At 38.4% G+C, this 12792-nt stretch overlaps 1 protein-coding gene across 7 annotated transcripts in view; it reads left to right on the top strand.

Moving 5' to 3' along the window:
• Positions 1-12792, top strand: part of CRACD (capping protein inhibiting regulator of actin dynamics) — a 290463-nt gene that overhangs the window by 154375 nt on the left and 123296 nt on the right. The window contains exon 1 of one of the 7 annotated variants that reach the window (XM_045473979.1): positions 11831-11993. The exons of the other annotated variants lie outside the window; for them this stretch is intronic. The gene's annotated coding sequence lies outside the window, so the exon portion shown is untranslated. Of the gene's footprint in view, positions 1-11830; positions 11994-12792 lie in introns of those variants that run through there. 7 annotated transcript variants of the gene reach the window in all.

Genomic DNA, 12792 nt, shown 5'->3' with positions numbered 1-12792 from the left:
AATGCCCATAATGAGACTCTGAGTGCTGTTGTTTCAGGTACGATACAGAGTGCCTACTCTGAGTGGCACATTAAAGAGACGAAAGCCATCTTTTCCTTATTGCTTTTAATGTACAGAAATGCTTGGATTTAACTATAAATTACTTGTACAATGACCTCAACTGTCTGGGATACAGCAAAGCAAAGGCAGCTAAAACAGATATCATTCATTCTCCAGACTCCTAGGGGAGCTTCTTAGGCTTTTGCTTGGCACCTAGTGATTCTTTCTGTACATACAATTCTATCCTTCTTGATTATCTGATCTCCTATTGCACAGGCACAAGAAGCATAAATTTAAAAGAAGGAATTATGAGAAAAAGACTCACCGACCTAATAAGAAGTGACAGTTAAACACGTGAAAGAAGGAGGCAGAATACTTATTTTATTTATTTATTTTTTTAATGTTTTTATTTATTTTTGAAGGAGAGAGACAGAGCATGAGTGGGGGAGGGGCAGAGAGAGAGGGAGACACAGAATCCGAAGCAGGCTCCAGGCTCTGAACTGTCAGCACAGAGCCCGACGTGGGGCTCAAACTCACAGACCATGAGATCATGACCCCAGCTGGAAGTCGGACACTCAACTGGCTGAGCCACCCAGGCGCCCCCAGAATACTTATTTTAAAATAGGCACAAAAATGTTTTAAGGCAGAAGGGCATTGACAGGAACAGACCATCTTGAATAATTCCCTTAAGATATCATGTTATTACATCTAAGCCTAATAATAATGGCCCCGAGACTCCAAGAACAGTTTACATTCTATTCAGTGTATAATTTATTATCGAAAAATTTCTGTTCAAAATACTTTTATTTTAAAAAAATTTGATACTGAGAGGGGTAACATTTGGTTAACCTCATCCTTCAATTATACCATATAAATAAGAATAATCACAATATATTGCATTCAGTAAGTCCTAAAATACATCTATTTTTACTACTAGTGATTAGAACATTTTGATTTTAAACTCCCATTTCAGTTTTTTCCCCCAAGTTCTTTCAAATGACTTACATGGAAGCCAACAGTGATTGGATTAATCCCCACCTTCCTTGGCAGAGATGTAAAGGATCTGTGTATACTAATGCAATCTTGCTGGTTGATTTCCTGGGTGTTATGTTTTTTTTTTTTTTTTTTCTTTTATTTTATCTGGAGCAGAGTTTCTCTCCCTTAAAAAGTGGGTTTATAATAGCTTGTTTGGATGTTGTAAACTTTTCTCTTTGGGAAAGTAGAAGTCAAAATCAGGATAAACGAGAGCTTTGGTAGACATTCTGCATTATGCCTTCACTAAACTACTTTCTCCTTTTTACCCCTGCTCAACAACACAGACCCTCTGGCCAGTATGACTTTCCAGTATGTGACAGTCTGGCCCCACAGTAATTTTCTGTGACTCATGTTATGAAGGCTTTACTACATCCCTAAGGAAGGTTACAAAGAAGCCTGTTAGACCTTCTTAGTTTCTTGTTTTATTTTTTTAGGAAATATTTTTCTTTCTTCCTGGATTATGTGACTCCCTTGACAACATTATGTCTCCTCATTAGAAATCACAGCTTTACTTTGCTGTGTGGCGCATCTGCACAGTTCTGTGATTATAAAGTTGATTCCTCAAGTATCTCTTGTCCAGGGGCGCCAGGGTGGCTCAGTCAGTTGAGTGTCTGACTTCAGCTCAGGTCATGATCTCACGGTCCGTGAGTTCGAGCCCCGCGTCAGGCTCTGTGCTGACAGCTCAGAGCCTGGAGCCTGCTTCGGATTCTGTGTCTCCCTCTCTCTCTGCCCCTCCCCTGCTCATGCTCTGTCTCTCTCTGTCTCAAAGATAAAGAAAAACATTTTAAAAAAATTTAAAAAAAGTATCTCTTGTCCAAACCCCAAATAAACCAGATTTCATTTTAAGCTATCATTTCTGTGAATCATGGGAAATTTTGTGGCCCAATGGCCACGAACCTCAAACAGAAGATAGGATAAGGCACCTTCTCCAGAGCAAATTTGTGTTATCATAGGTCTCTGACATTAGAAGTTAGCTCTAGCATTTAATCAGGGAAGAAACAGATGCATAATGATCTATCTCATTCCTACCCTCCTGCAATACAGATATTATCTGTCTGTCCCTTAGATGTGGTAGAAGGTAGTATTTAATACGGAAATAGGAAAAAATAGTACTCATTGAACTACTTTGCACATGTGAAGAAATAGACACATAAAACTTTCAAGAGCAGAGCTCTCTGTCTGTACTTACTGGGAGCTTATCATCTACTTTGTGCCAGGCACTGTTACTTCACAAGTAACTTTTTTCTTAGAGCTATGGCCATGTCCTTTATAGTGCCTGTAGGATAGAACAAAAAAATGTGTCCCTTCTCCATGCTGACTTTTTTTTTTAAAGGCAGAATGGAATATTTATACCCTTAAAGTTGAAGGGAAAAATAAAAGGCATAGAAAAAATAATATACTTTAAAATGAGAACAAATATTAATCTTACGTCAGTAGTTTTTGTTTTGATGGTCGGTGATTTAAATTTATTAAAACCTGAGCAGCCATATATCACTTATGTTCAGTCAAAAGTTTCCTGTGTTTTTCATTTATCAAGTGGATTCTTTTGTATTTTTTCAGCTTCTGGGTTTTTGTTTGTGCTTTCTTGGGCTCCTTTTCACCTCTTTCAGAGCAGAGTGGCAGTTTGGGGAGGTCAGTCCCTACAGCTTGATGTATAACAGGCTAAACAAATCCTAAAGAAAGTTGTCCCCAGTCACAGATGCTCCTGCTAAATTACACTGTCACAGGAAGATGATCTGAACACACAGCCACTTGAATGAGTTGTCGCCCCAAAGACTTGTATCAAGGTAGCAAACTGAAAGAAGTGCTACCATCTTGTGACAAATGTTGTTTAAATTTTGTTCCATGTTTTTAGCAGTACCTTAATTTAGGTCTTGAGGAACAGGCTTGGCTAGAGAGAACGTAACATTTTCTTATGCCCTTAGTTTGAAATCCAATCAGTATTCAAGGACTTCTCCCTAAGGACTTTGCAAGTTTCCTTTCAGGGAGAAGCATTCTCCTACCTGAGCTTCCAAGAACAGATTTCACAACACTTGGAGTAAATTTAAAGATCCCACGTTGGGAGTAGTGACTCTTTTCCATACACTAGACCACCGTAACATAGAAATATTCTTTTGTTCCCATTCATCATTTGGGAATAAAAAGGGATCTTGTTTTTATATACGTTTTTGAAGAAAAGAAACATTCGGAGGTCTATTTACCAAATTCATTATAGTAGAACAGTTTCACTTGTATCTTGATGATTGTTATGGCTTCTTGTTTAGCCCTTTAGATATAATATTTGTAAGTTATCCCATTTTAGGATAGAAGGTTCTAAAAGAATAGCTAGCCCCCAGAGAGCTCCTGTCCATTACAGTACACTGGTGATAAATGGAATCAATTTATTCTTGGTGGCTTTTTAATTAACCTAGAACTTAATTTTATATGAAATAGTTCAACACATTGAAATTTTCATTAATCATCAGCTGGGACCCCAGAAGCTGAGCAGAATAGAAAGAGAAATAATGGATATCTCTAAGATACTGTCAAACTCAACATTGTTAATTCTACTAAGCATAGTGGGAGCATAGATTACTCTACACAGGCCCAGTAACTTACCTTAGAATCAGAGTCACCCAGAAGTTTTTGAATATGCTGACACGAATTTCATTGATGCTTTAAGAAGCCACATTCAGCTGCTTATCAGATATCACTGCCAAGAACAGGGGGTTGAAAAGAGGCTTATCTGTGCTGTAGCTTTTATGTATTCTACTGCCTCCCAGAATTTTAAACATAAAATTAGTGAGAAATTAACAAAGGCTGCATTGTAGTATTTTCTTAAAATATGCCTTATTTTTAAGGGAATTTTTAGTTTTTATAGCAAAATTGAGCAGAAAGTGCAGAGTTCCCATATCTTTCCTGCCCCTACAGTGCAGTATTTAACTTTAAAATTTTACTTTTATGAAGATCACAACTGTATTGAGAAATAACACATATCAAATTTACCTTTTTAAGGCATATGGTTCTGTTTTTAGTATATTCATGGAGTTGTGTGACCACCACCACTCTAATTTCAGAATTAAAACTTACTTTCAAATGATGAAATTAAAATACCATTTAGAGAATTTAAAGAAGACAAAAAATATATATATCCCAAACTCACCATTCTAATCAAACATTTGTCATCTTTTGGTAAATTATATTTTAGTTTTTTAAAACATTCAGATATTTTTACAAAGGATGATAATGTTCTATGCAATTATTTTTAAATTTTCTGGTGAGGGATGCCTGGGTGGCTCAGTCGGTTAAGCATCCAACTCTAGATTTCAGCTTAGGTCCTGATCCACAGTTTGTGAGTTTGAACCCTTCAGGTTCTGTACTAGTGGTGTAGAGTCTGCTTGGTATTCTCTCTCTCTCTCTCTCTCTCTCTCTCTCTCTCTCTCTAAGTAAAAACCAAAACAACTTAAAGCAATTTTCTCCTGAGAGTAGATGGCTCTGTCTCTTTAAGGCTGCTCACAGTGTGATGAGGTGTGCTGTGATTTTTACTGCTGTGTGTACACATGAAATTATTCACATAAAGAAAATAACTTCATGAATATGTATGCTGTGATGTGATGCTTTCTATTAAGCTATCTTGGTATTGGAACATTCCAGAGCACTGTTAAAGCTTTATGCTTATGGTCATTAGTAGCAAGTAGACAGACATTTTTTTATTCTTTCATGCTAGGATGTTGAAACAATAAAATATTAAATAATGAGGCTGGTATGTTCTTAGATGCTGTTCTCGCCTCGGTCTAACGGCAGCCTCAGCACTGGGTGTTGTGAAGGAGTGACTCAGCTAGTATCATTGGGGGTGCTGAGCAGCGAGTGTATAAAAGTGAACAGCAAGAGAAAGATGGTCAGTGAAAACATAGGCATGACCATGAGCACATTTACAGATGAAATTTCACAAGTGGCCAAAAGTTGTGTGGAAAGATGTTCTGGGATATGAATGGAAACATTTCTTTTAGAATCAGATTAAGAACTTTTGAAAAACATTGATAATGTTATGTGCAATAAAAGATGTGAGAAATGGGGTACTCATAAGCTATGAGTATAATTGATCAATCCTTTAAGAGGATAATTTGATAGCATTTACTTTATTTGAGGGGGAGGGCAGAGGGGGAGAGAGAGAGAGAGAGACAGAGAGAGAGAGAGAGAGAGAGAGAGAGAGAGATTGAGATTAAGAGAGAGAGAGAATCCATGCTCAGTGTGGAACCTGATGCGGGGCCCAGTCCCACGATCCCAGGATCATGATCTGAGCCGAAATTGAGAGTCGGACACTCAACCAAGCCACCCAGGCACCCCATTTGATAGCATTTATTAATATTTAAAATATCTGTCCTCTTTAATTGAAGAATAGCATTCTTAAGAATTTTGCAAAAGTAATAGCATTATATATAAAAATACATATGCCAAATTATTCATTGAAGCCATATTTGCAATAACAAGAAACAGTCTGTTGCCAGCAATGGGAAAATTGACTAAATAAATCATGGTTCAGACAGCCATTAAAAAGGACAAGGTGTGTGTGTCTGTGTGTATGCTGTCCAGTGTAGATGTGCATGATACACTTTTATGTGAAAAAATGAAAATATTGTAATCTCTCTCTTATTTAAAAAAAGAGATACATCTGTTCATGTGTTAGAAAACTGGGGTTGGGAGATATTTTGCCTTTTATTTTAGATTATTTTTTTTCAACTGTGACTGGATTATGAATGATTTTTACTTACCTTTTTCCTGTGTCTTTCAAACCCCACATTTGAAAAATTAAGTGACATTCTTAAGGTTTACAAAGATGAAAAGATACAGCAGTTGGAGCTAGGCTCCAAGTAGAAGTTCTTAAGGAACTAGCTTTAATGAATAGGTAAAAATGATTTCTAATTAGTATATCAGAGTTTATATGGAAAAAAGATGTTCCTAAAATATGTGGAAATAGTTTTTACTCAGGCTAAATCTTTTACAATTTTTATTTTTTTCTAACCGCAAAAGTAAAATATTATGAAACACTTTGAAAATAAATAATATAAAGAACATAAGAAATAATTTATAGTTCTATCAACTGGAGGTAATAGTAGACTAAGCCTTAAAATCTCATTTATACTGTCATTTTGAAATTTCAAAAAGAATTTATTTTCACTACAAGAGTCCACTTCACCCTAATTGCCTAACTGATGAATTAGTGGGGAGATACATATGATCTTAATGAAGTTTCCTGAATGTTTCCTATAGAAAATTAGCCTCTGTAATATTGCACATTGTAATAAGAGTTAAAAGAGAAGGATAAAAATGCTGAAGGGTAGGAGCGCTCGGGTGGCTCAGCCAGTTAAGCATCCAACTCTTTTTTTCTTGGCTCAGGTATTGATCTCATGGTTCCTGAGATTGAGACTCTGTACTGACAGCATGGAGCCTGCTTGGGACTCTCTCTGTCTTTGACCCTCCCCTGTTCATGCTTTTTCTCTCTCTCAAAATAGATAAACTTTTGTTTTTTAATGCTGAAGGGTAAAAAAGAAGGATAGGAGGGCAGATGAGTATCACAATCAAATCCTCAATTTCCCATTATTAAAAGAAGGGAATAGAAATGTCTGTGATCAAACCAGTTGGTAAGGACATTTCTCTTTGTTTCTCCATCCTGCTGACTGGGGCTAGTAGCCAACCAGTAATCATTGAGGGCTGGAAAGGACCATCACTGAGCCGGAGTACTTGTGTTATTTGGTACCTGGGAGTAATTCTCTGAGGGACTCAAATCCTCACAGACTTCTCATACTTGAAGGAGGAGCGATTGGGTTACAAAATTAACCACCCTGAGCTTCTCATCCCTGGCAGCAGTCCCTGGGTGCTCTGTCATTACCAATCCAAGGCTTATAGGAGGGTCTGGTCAGTAGCTTCTTAAGGTCCCTTTGTCTTTTCACCCCCAAGTCCAATATTGTGTGTTGAACTGTGCTCCTAGAGGCTGTAGCATTGAGTGGTTTCTAACTTCTCAGCACTTTACTATGCCACCTTCACCTTAAGGAATGGCTACATAATTTCTGGGGTCCAGTGCAAAATGAGAATATGAGGACCCTTGTTAGAAAAAAAACTAAGAATTTTAAAACAGTAAAAGCAAAACATTAGAACAAGCATAGGGCTCTTTGGGACTGCACAGGTTGCATTCCCATGACACTGCTCTGCTCACCTTAGCTTCACCTCCTGACCCAGAGGTACCCTATTACCAAGAGAGGGTACATAGGTAGTGTCCCCAGTTCTCCTTTCTCCCTTTTTTGAGATCATCTAGTACTTAACTCCATATAGGGCTACAGACCTTCTAATTCTTGAAACAAAACTGCCCTTTCAGGGGCACCTGGGTGGCTCAGTCAGTTAGGCATCTGACTTCGGCTCAGGTCATGATCTTGCAGTTCATGAGTTTTAGCCCCATGTGAGGCTCTGTGCTGACAGCTCAGAGCCTGGAGCCTGCTTCAGATTCTTTGTCTCCCTCTCTCTGCCCCTCCCCACTTGCACACTCTCTCTCTCTCAAGAATAAATAAATGTTTAAAAATTAAAAAAAAAACCTGCCCTTTGAGAATGAAGGACAGGTGTGGTAGGGAAGGAAAAATTACTCTGCCCACTATTCTCCTTAGTTCTCTACTTAGGGTTCTGTAAATTGGACTGACAAAAGACAGATTAATGAGAGAAAAACTAGTTTTGTAATGTGTGCATTAAACTTAGAATGAGAGTACTCAGAGATAATAACTTCAAGGGATAGTTAAAATTTGGTCTTATATACCGTCTTAGCAAAGGGACAATAAATACTTAGAGAAGTGACAGGACAAAGGAAAAGGACTTTGAATTTCTAGTGGTGGCAAATGTGAGAGGGAAAATATATGGAGAAACTACTGACAGATAAAAGCTAGTTAGTAAGGTTTGTTACTTAGATTCTTCTGGTGCCGTCTCCCAGCTGATAAGGGTCTAAGTTGTCTCCAGTCATTAACTTTTGTCCTTCCTGGTAGAGAGGGGAGGGAGAATACCTTTGTAAATGTTCGTCCTGCTTCTAGGCAGATAAGGGGATGGCAGAGAGCTCTTCTTGTATCTGCTTCTCAGTTGCCTTCAGCTCAAAATAACCTTATGCTAAAGTGGCTTGTTCTCAACTGGCACATCCTGCTATCCAACAGTGTCCTCTCTGGACAGATGCAGCCCCATGAGCCCGTGATTCAAAACCTTGTGTATATTAAAAAAAAAAAAAACTGCCTCTCCTTCAGGTGGTCACAGCCCTATGCTGGAGCAGCTAGCCTGGCACTTGAAGAATGGCAGGCAAGCTGGGTTTCATTCACCTCTGACATGCTTGGCTGGGCATCCTCATGCAGGCAAGAGCCTGTATAATCCTACAAGGTCACCTTGCCTAGGCAACAACCTGGCTGGTCCCTTTACACAGAGTGGCAAAAGTGATAAGCTAGAATGTCCTTTCTTCTTAATATGATAATCCAAATCCCTTGATTTGTGGTCCTTAAGTATCTGGGCTTCTCTGGTTTACATCTAGGCTGTAGCTCTTTGCCCTTTGTTGTTGTTGTTGTTGTTTTTGCTCATATATATTTAAAATTGCTTTTCTTTTGATTAAAAATGGTCTATCATTGGGATTTGGCAGTCCATCTCCCTAGCTTCACTGAATGAGCTGTTTTAGTGGTAGGCAAACAGATCCATTAGACTCTTCTTCCATCATTCTGTTCTAAGTTGGTGAGATTTTAGGTCTTACTTCAAAGTGAGAGGATACATGTTTAAAACAAGGATGATACATATTTAAACAAGGAAAAATTTCAGTGAAATATAAAAAGAGAAAAAGGAATCATTATAATCCTCATAGTCTTTTATAATTACTGGCTAGCCTTACCTGTGTGTAAGCCAGGAAAAGGTGAGGATTGAGGTAAATGAAGTCAGGTTCTTAAGGTTTTTTTTTTTTTTTTTAACTGGGCGCTGACGTTAAAAATTAAAAGGACATTAGATTTCCTTCCTTTCCCACACCCACCAAAAATAAATAATGCACACACCAAGAGTTATGGGAGATGGAATCTGTTCATATTGGTCTTTGGAAACCCTGCATTTGTTCCTACCATGAAATTATAGTAGGGTAGCTGAAGAGCCATGTTGAGTTGCTATACAACTGTCTCACCTGGTATTCAGACCACAGTAGTGCCAAAGAATGGTTTGAAATGGGACAGAGACTATGGGGATATACTTTGCAAGAGCCAAAATCATACAGAACAGATGACTAAGCCCCCATGTACTTTTCTAAACTCTTTTGTAACCTATGTAAATGTTTTGTTTGTATGCATGTTTGTGTGTGAGTATAAGCATGGATATGTTTTGAGTAAGTTGTGTGTGTGTGTGTGTGTGTGTGTGTGTGTGTGTGTGTGTGTGTGTTGGGAAAAGGGATGGAAATTAAGAGTCCAGGACTCATTATAGAAATAAAATACTTTATTTACTAGCTTAGATCCTCAGATTTGTTTCAGATTTATTTGCCACTTCTGATGGCAAAAATTCAGGATCTAGTTTTGAAACAGATTCCAATACTCTCATGGCTCAGTATTGTACCTATGAACTTCCATGTGAGATATTCTGTACGATCAGATTTACATACAAAGATATATGAGATGTGTGCTTGCTGTCTACATAAATACAGAATTCATAGGAATATGAGATTGTCACCACTGAAAATATTTAAAGCAGATTGGAAGATGTTTGATTTATATTTGAAAGAAAAATTTCCTTTTACTCTCTCATATTGCTTTATTCCTGATAAAAGAACTGGTTCTCTAGGTTAGTGCAAATTAATATGTGCTTATCTTGCTAGTCAGGATATAAACTTGTCCACAAGGAGCAGTACCCAAAATAACAGTAACTTGAAGACATTAGAAACTTATTTCTCTCTCATAACAGCTTAGAGGTAGATGGACACTTTGGGGGCAGTATGGTGGCTCTACTCCATAATGAAATCTGGGACCTAAGTTCTTCTTCTTGTTGCTTGGCCAGCCCTAGTATGTATTCTCTACCCATTTAAGCACACAACCTGGAGGTTGACTATATCCCATTATCTAGAACTTAAGTACTTTTTTGCAGATAGCCAGATACCCAGTTAAAAGTGGAGTTTAACATTTTGTTGAAAAGATAGCCAGATACCCAGTTAAAAGTGGAGTTTAACATTTTGTTGAAAAGATAGCCAGATACCCAGTTAAAAGTGGAGTTTAACATTTGGTGAAAAGAGAATGGATACTGGGGCATAGCTGTCCATCTCTGTCACACTTATCTTTGAATCATGTTCTGCTCATCACCTTTTGAACCTAGAGCGTAAATGTTGTATGACATAATTAGCTTATTAAGAAGTTAGATGCAGGAGTGCCTGGGTGGCTCAGTCGGTCGAGCATTGACTCTTGATTTTGGCTCAGGTCATGATCTCACAGTTCATGGGATCAAGCCCTTAGTCGGGCTTCACACTGACAGCCTAGCGTCTGCTTGGGATTTTCTCTCTCCCTCTCTGTGCCCCACTCCCACTCATGCTGTCTCAAAATAAATAAATAAACTTAAAAAAATCTCACTGTAATTGCAAGTGGCTTCTGTTATCACCAGTCAGTTTTGACCAGTGGCTGCCAGTGGTACTGTATTAAGAAAGATTGTAGGGCTGTATTTACACTGAGCAGAAAAATAATTACATGATCAATAAGTGATACTTGCCCTTGGCACGGAGTGGGAGAATAATGTCATGTGTCATCTATCCTTTGTCTTAATTCAGGGAACAGCTCCTATAAAGTCATCGATTTTATCAGATGTAGCGCTATTAGAGATGTTTTAATTTTTTCCCTAGTGATTCATTCTACTGCCACCAAGCAAGGGTCTAAAATGGGGGATGGATTGGGACTTTATATATAATGGAAATACCACTTAACTAGTAGAAAGGATGGTTTAATTGAATGACCAATTGAAATAAATTTTCAGAACTCTCAGGTAAACCTGAGTGTGCCAAGTAAGCCACCATTATGTGATCATATTCAGGGAAGAAAGGGTGAGAAATAGATTGGTAAGAATCAGTTAATTTTCTCCTTGCTCTGAACTTGTTTAAGTGACTTAATTAGTAACTTAAAATACAGTATATGTGCTTCCTTATTTTGCTTTATCTTTCTGTGTATCTTCTCTCTTTAACTAGAGCACTTGAGAAACAAGTCTAAACGTGACACCTCTCTTGGTTTCTGACAATCTCTATCATGTCTTACACAAAGAGGGAATGCAGTAGATATTTGTTGATTGCTGGATTGCATGGTGATCTAGTTAGCAATTTTTTTTTTATTCAAGGAGTTTTGTCACTGCATAAGCGTTACTATCCTCGATCTATCTTTCGGACGCTGAGGTTGAAGGTGACTAAGTGACTTGTACCATTCTTCCGGTGGTTCTGAATGCATTATTGATTAGTAGCAGAACTGACTAAATGGCAGTGGAGGATTTTCTTCCCCTCTTTTACCTGTGTCATTTTGGCAGGAGAAGCGAAGGACAATATTCAGTCTTCTCCAAGAGCTGCATGATAAATAATTGCAGAATAAATTAATATACTCTTCTAGATGAGAGCAAAACAAGAGGCCAGATCTGGCTGCCCTGATTTTGCTTTCCTTGTTCAGCTCATGGCGGGAGTCATCCTTGCTCTTGGTTCAGGTCCCAGCTCCTCCCTTGCTTGTCTGTAACTGTGGGTGAGTCATGGCACCCTTGCTGGCCCTCCTTTTTCCAATTGTAAAAGAGAGATGAGTCTCTACCAGATGATGACTTAAAGTGCCTCTGACTTCTGGAATGGAAGACCCTCTGGCAACACAGAGCATTGCTGTTGCTATGCTCTTTGCATGATAACTAATTCATCTTCTCTTCTCCCCTCAACCACATTTCCTGCTGAGGTAAGTAATGTGGAGTGGGTTTTTGTTTTTTTTCCCCTCAGCTTTTATTTCCTTTTGTGTATGTCTGGCCTCGTAAATGTGGTGAATAAATGCTATTATTATAACCCTTTTTGACAGCTCTGTAATTTAATTGTAATTCACTCTGAGCATCTTTTTAAGACAATGATGTGTATTGAAGATGCAGCTGTTCCAATCTCCTCTGCTAAACTGACAGAAATTGTTGCAGTCATCGTCCCAGCAACTGTGGGAACTTCCGATCTATTCAGAGCCAAATATAGGGATATACTGTGTGTGTGTGTGTGTGTGTGTGTGTGTGTGTGTGTGTGTGTGGCCACTCTGTGTACCCAGTTTGGCAAAAGTGGTAGGTGGCATTTAGAGAGAAGCATCATTTGAAATTGGTGTTTGCATAAATATGTAAAATATTCCCAATTGGAAAAACTCTTGGATTTGTTTTCTGTGGTGAGCTAAGCTATATACCTTCTGTTAATGTTAAGAGGTCATCTCTGTGTTAACCTGAAGTTGATTCCTTGGAGCACTGACTGGGCGTTATTAGAATCCCATTGGCCATCAGCTGTTGTATTAGTTTGTTAGGGCTCCATAAGAGAGCACCCATGTACTGGGTGATTTATACAACAGAAACTTGGGGAATAAAGAAACAAACTAAATAAAAAAACGATTATCTCACAGTTCTGGAAAGTGGAAGTCCAAATCAAGGAGTTGGCGGGGTTGAGTCCTTCTGAGGTCTGTGAAAGAGAATCTGCTTCACTCCTCTCTCCTAGGTTCTGGTAGCCTCAGGTGT

This window comes from Leopardus geoffroyi, chromosome B1, assembly GCF_018350155.1.
Source record: "Leopardus geoffroyi isolate Oge1 chromosome B1, O.geoffroyi_Oge1_pat1.0, whole genome shotgun sequence".
NCBI classification, from domain to species: Eukaryota; Metazoa; Chordata; class Mammalia; order Carnivora; family Felidae; genus Leopardus; species Leopardus geoffroyi.
This window is presented reverse-complemented; position numbering and strand designations above follow the sequence as displayed.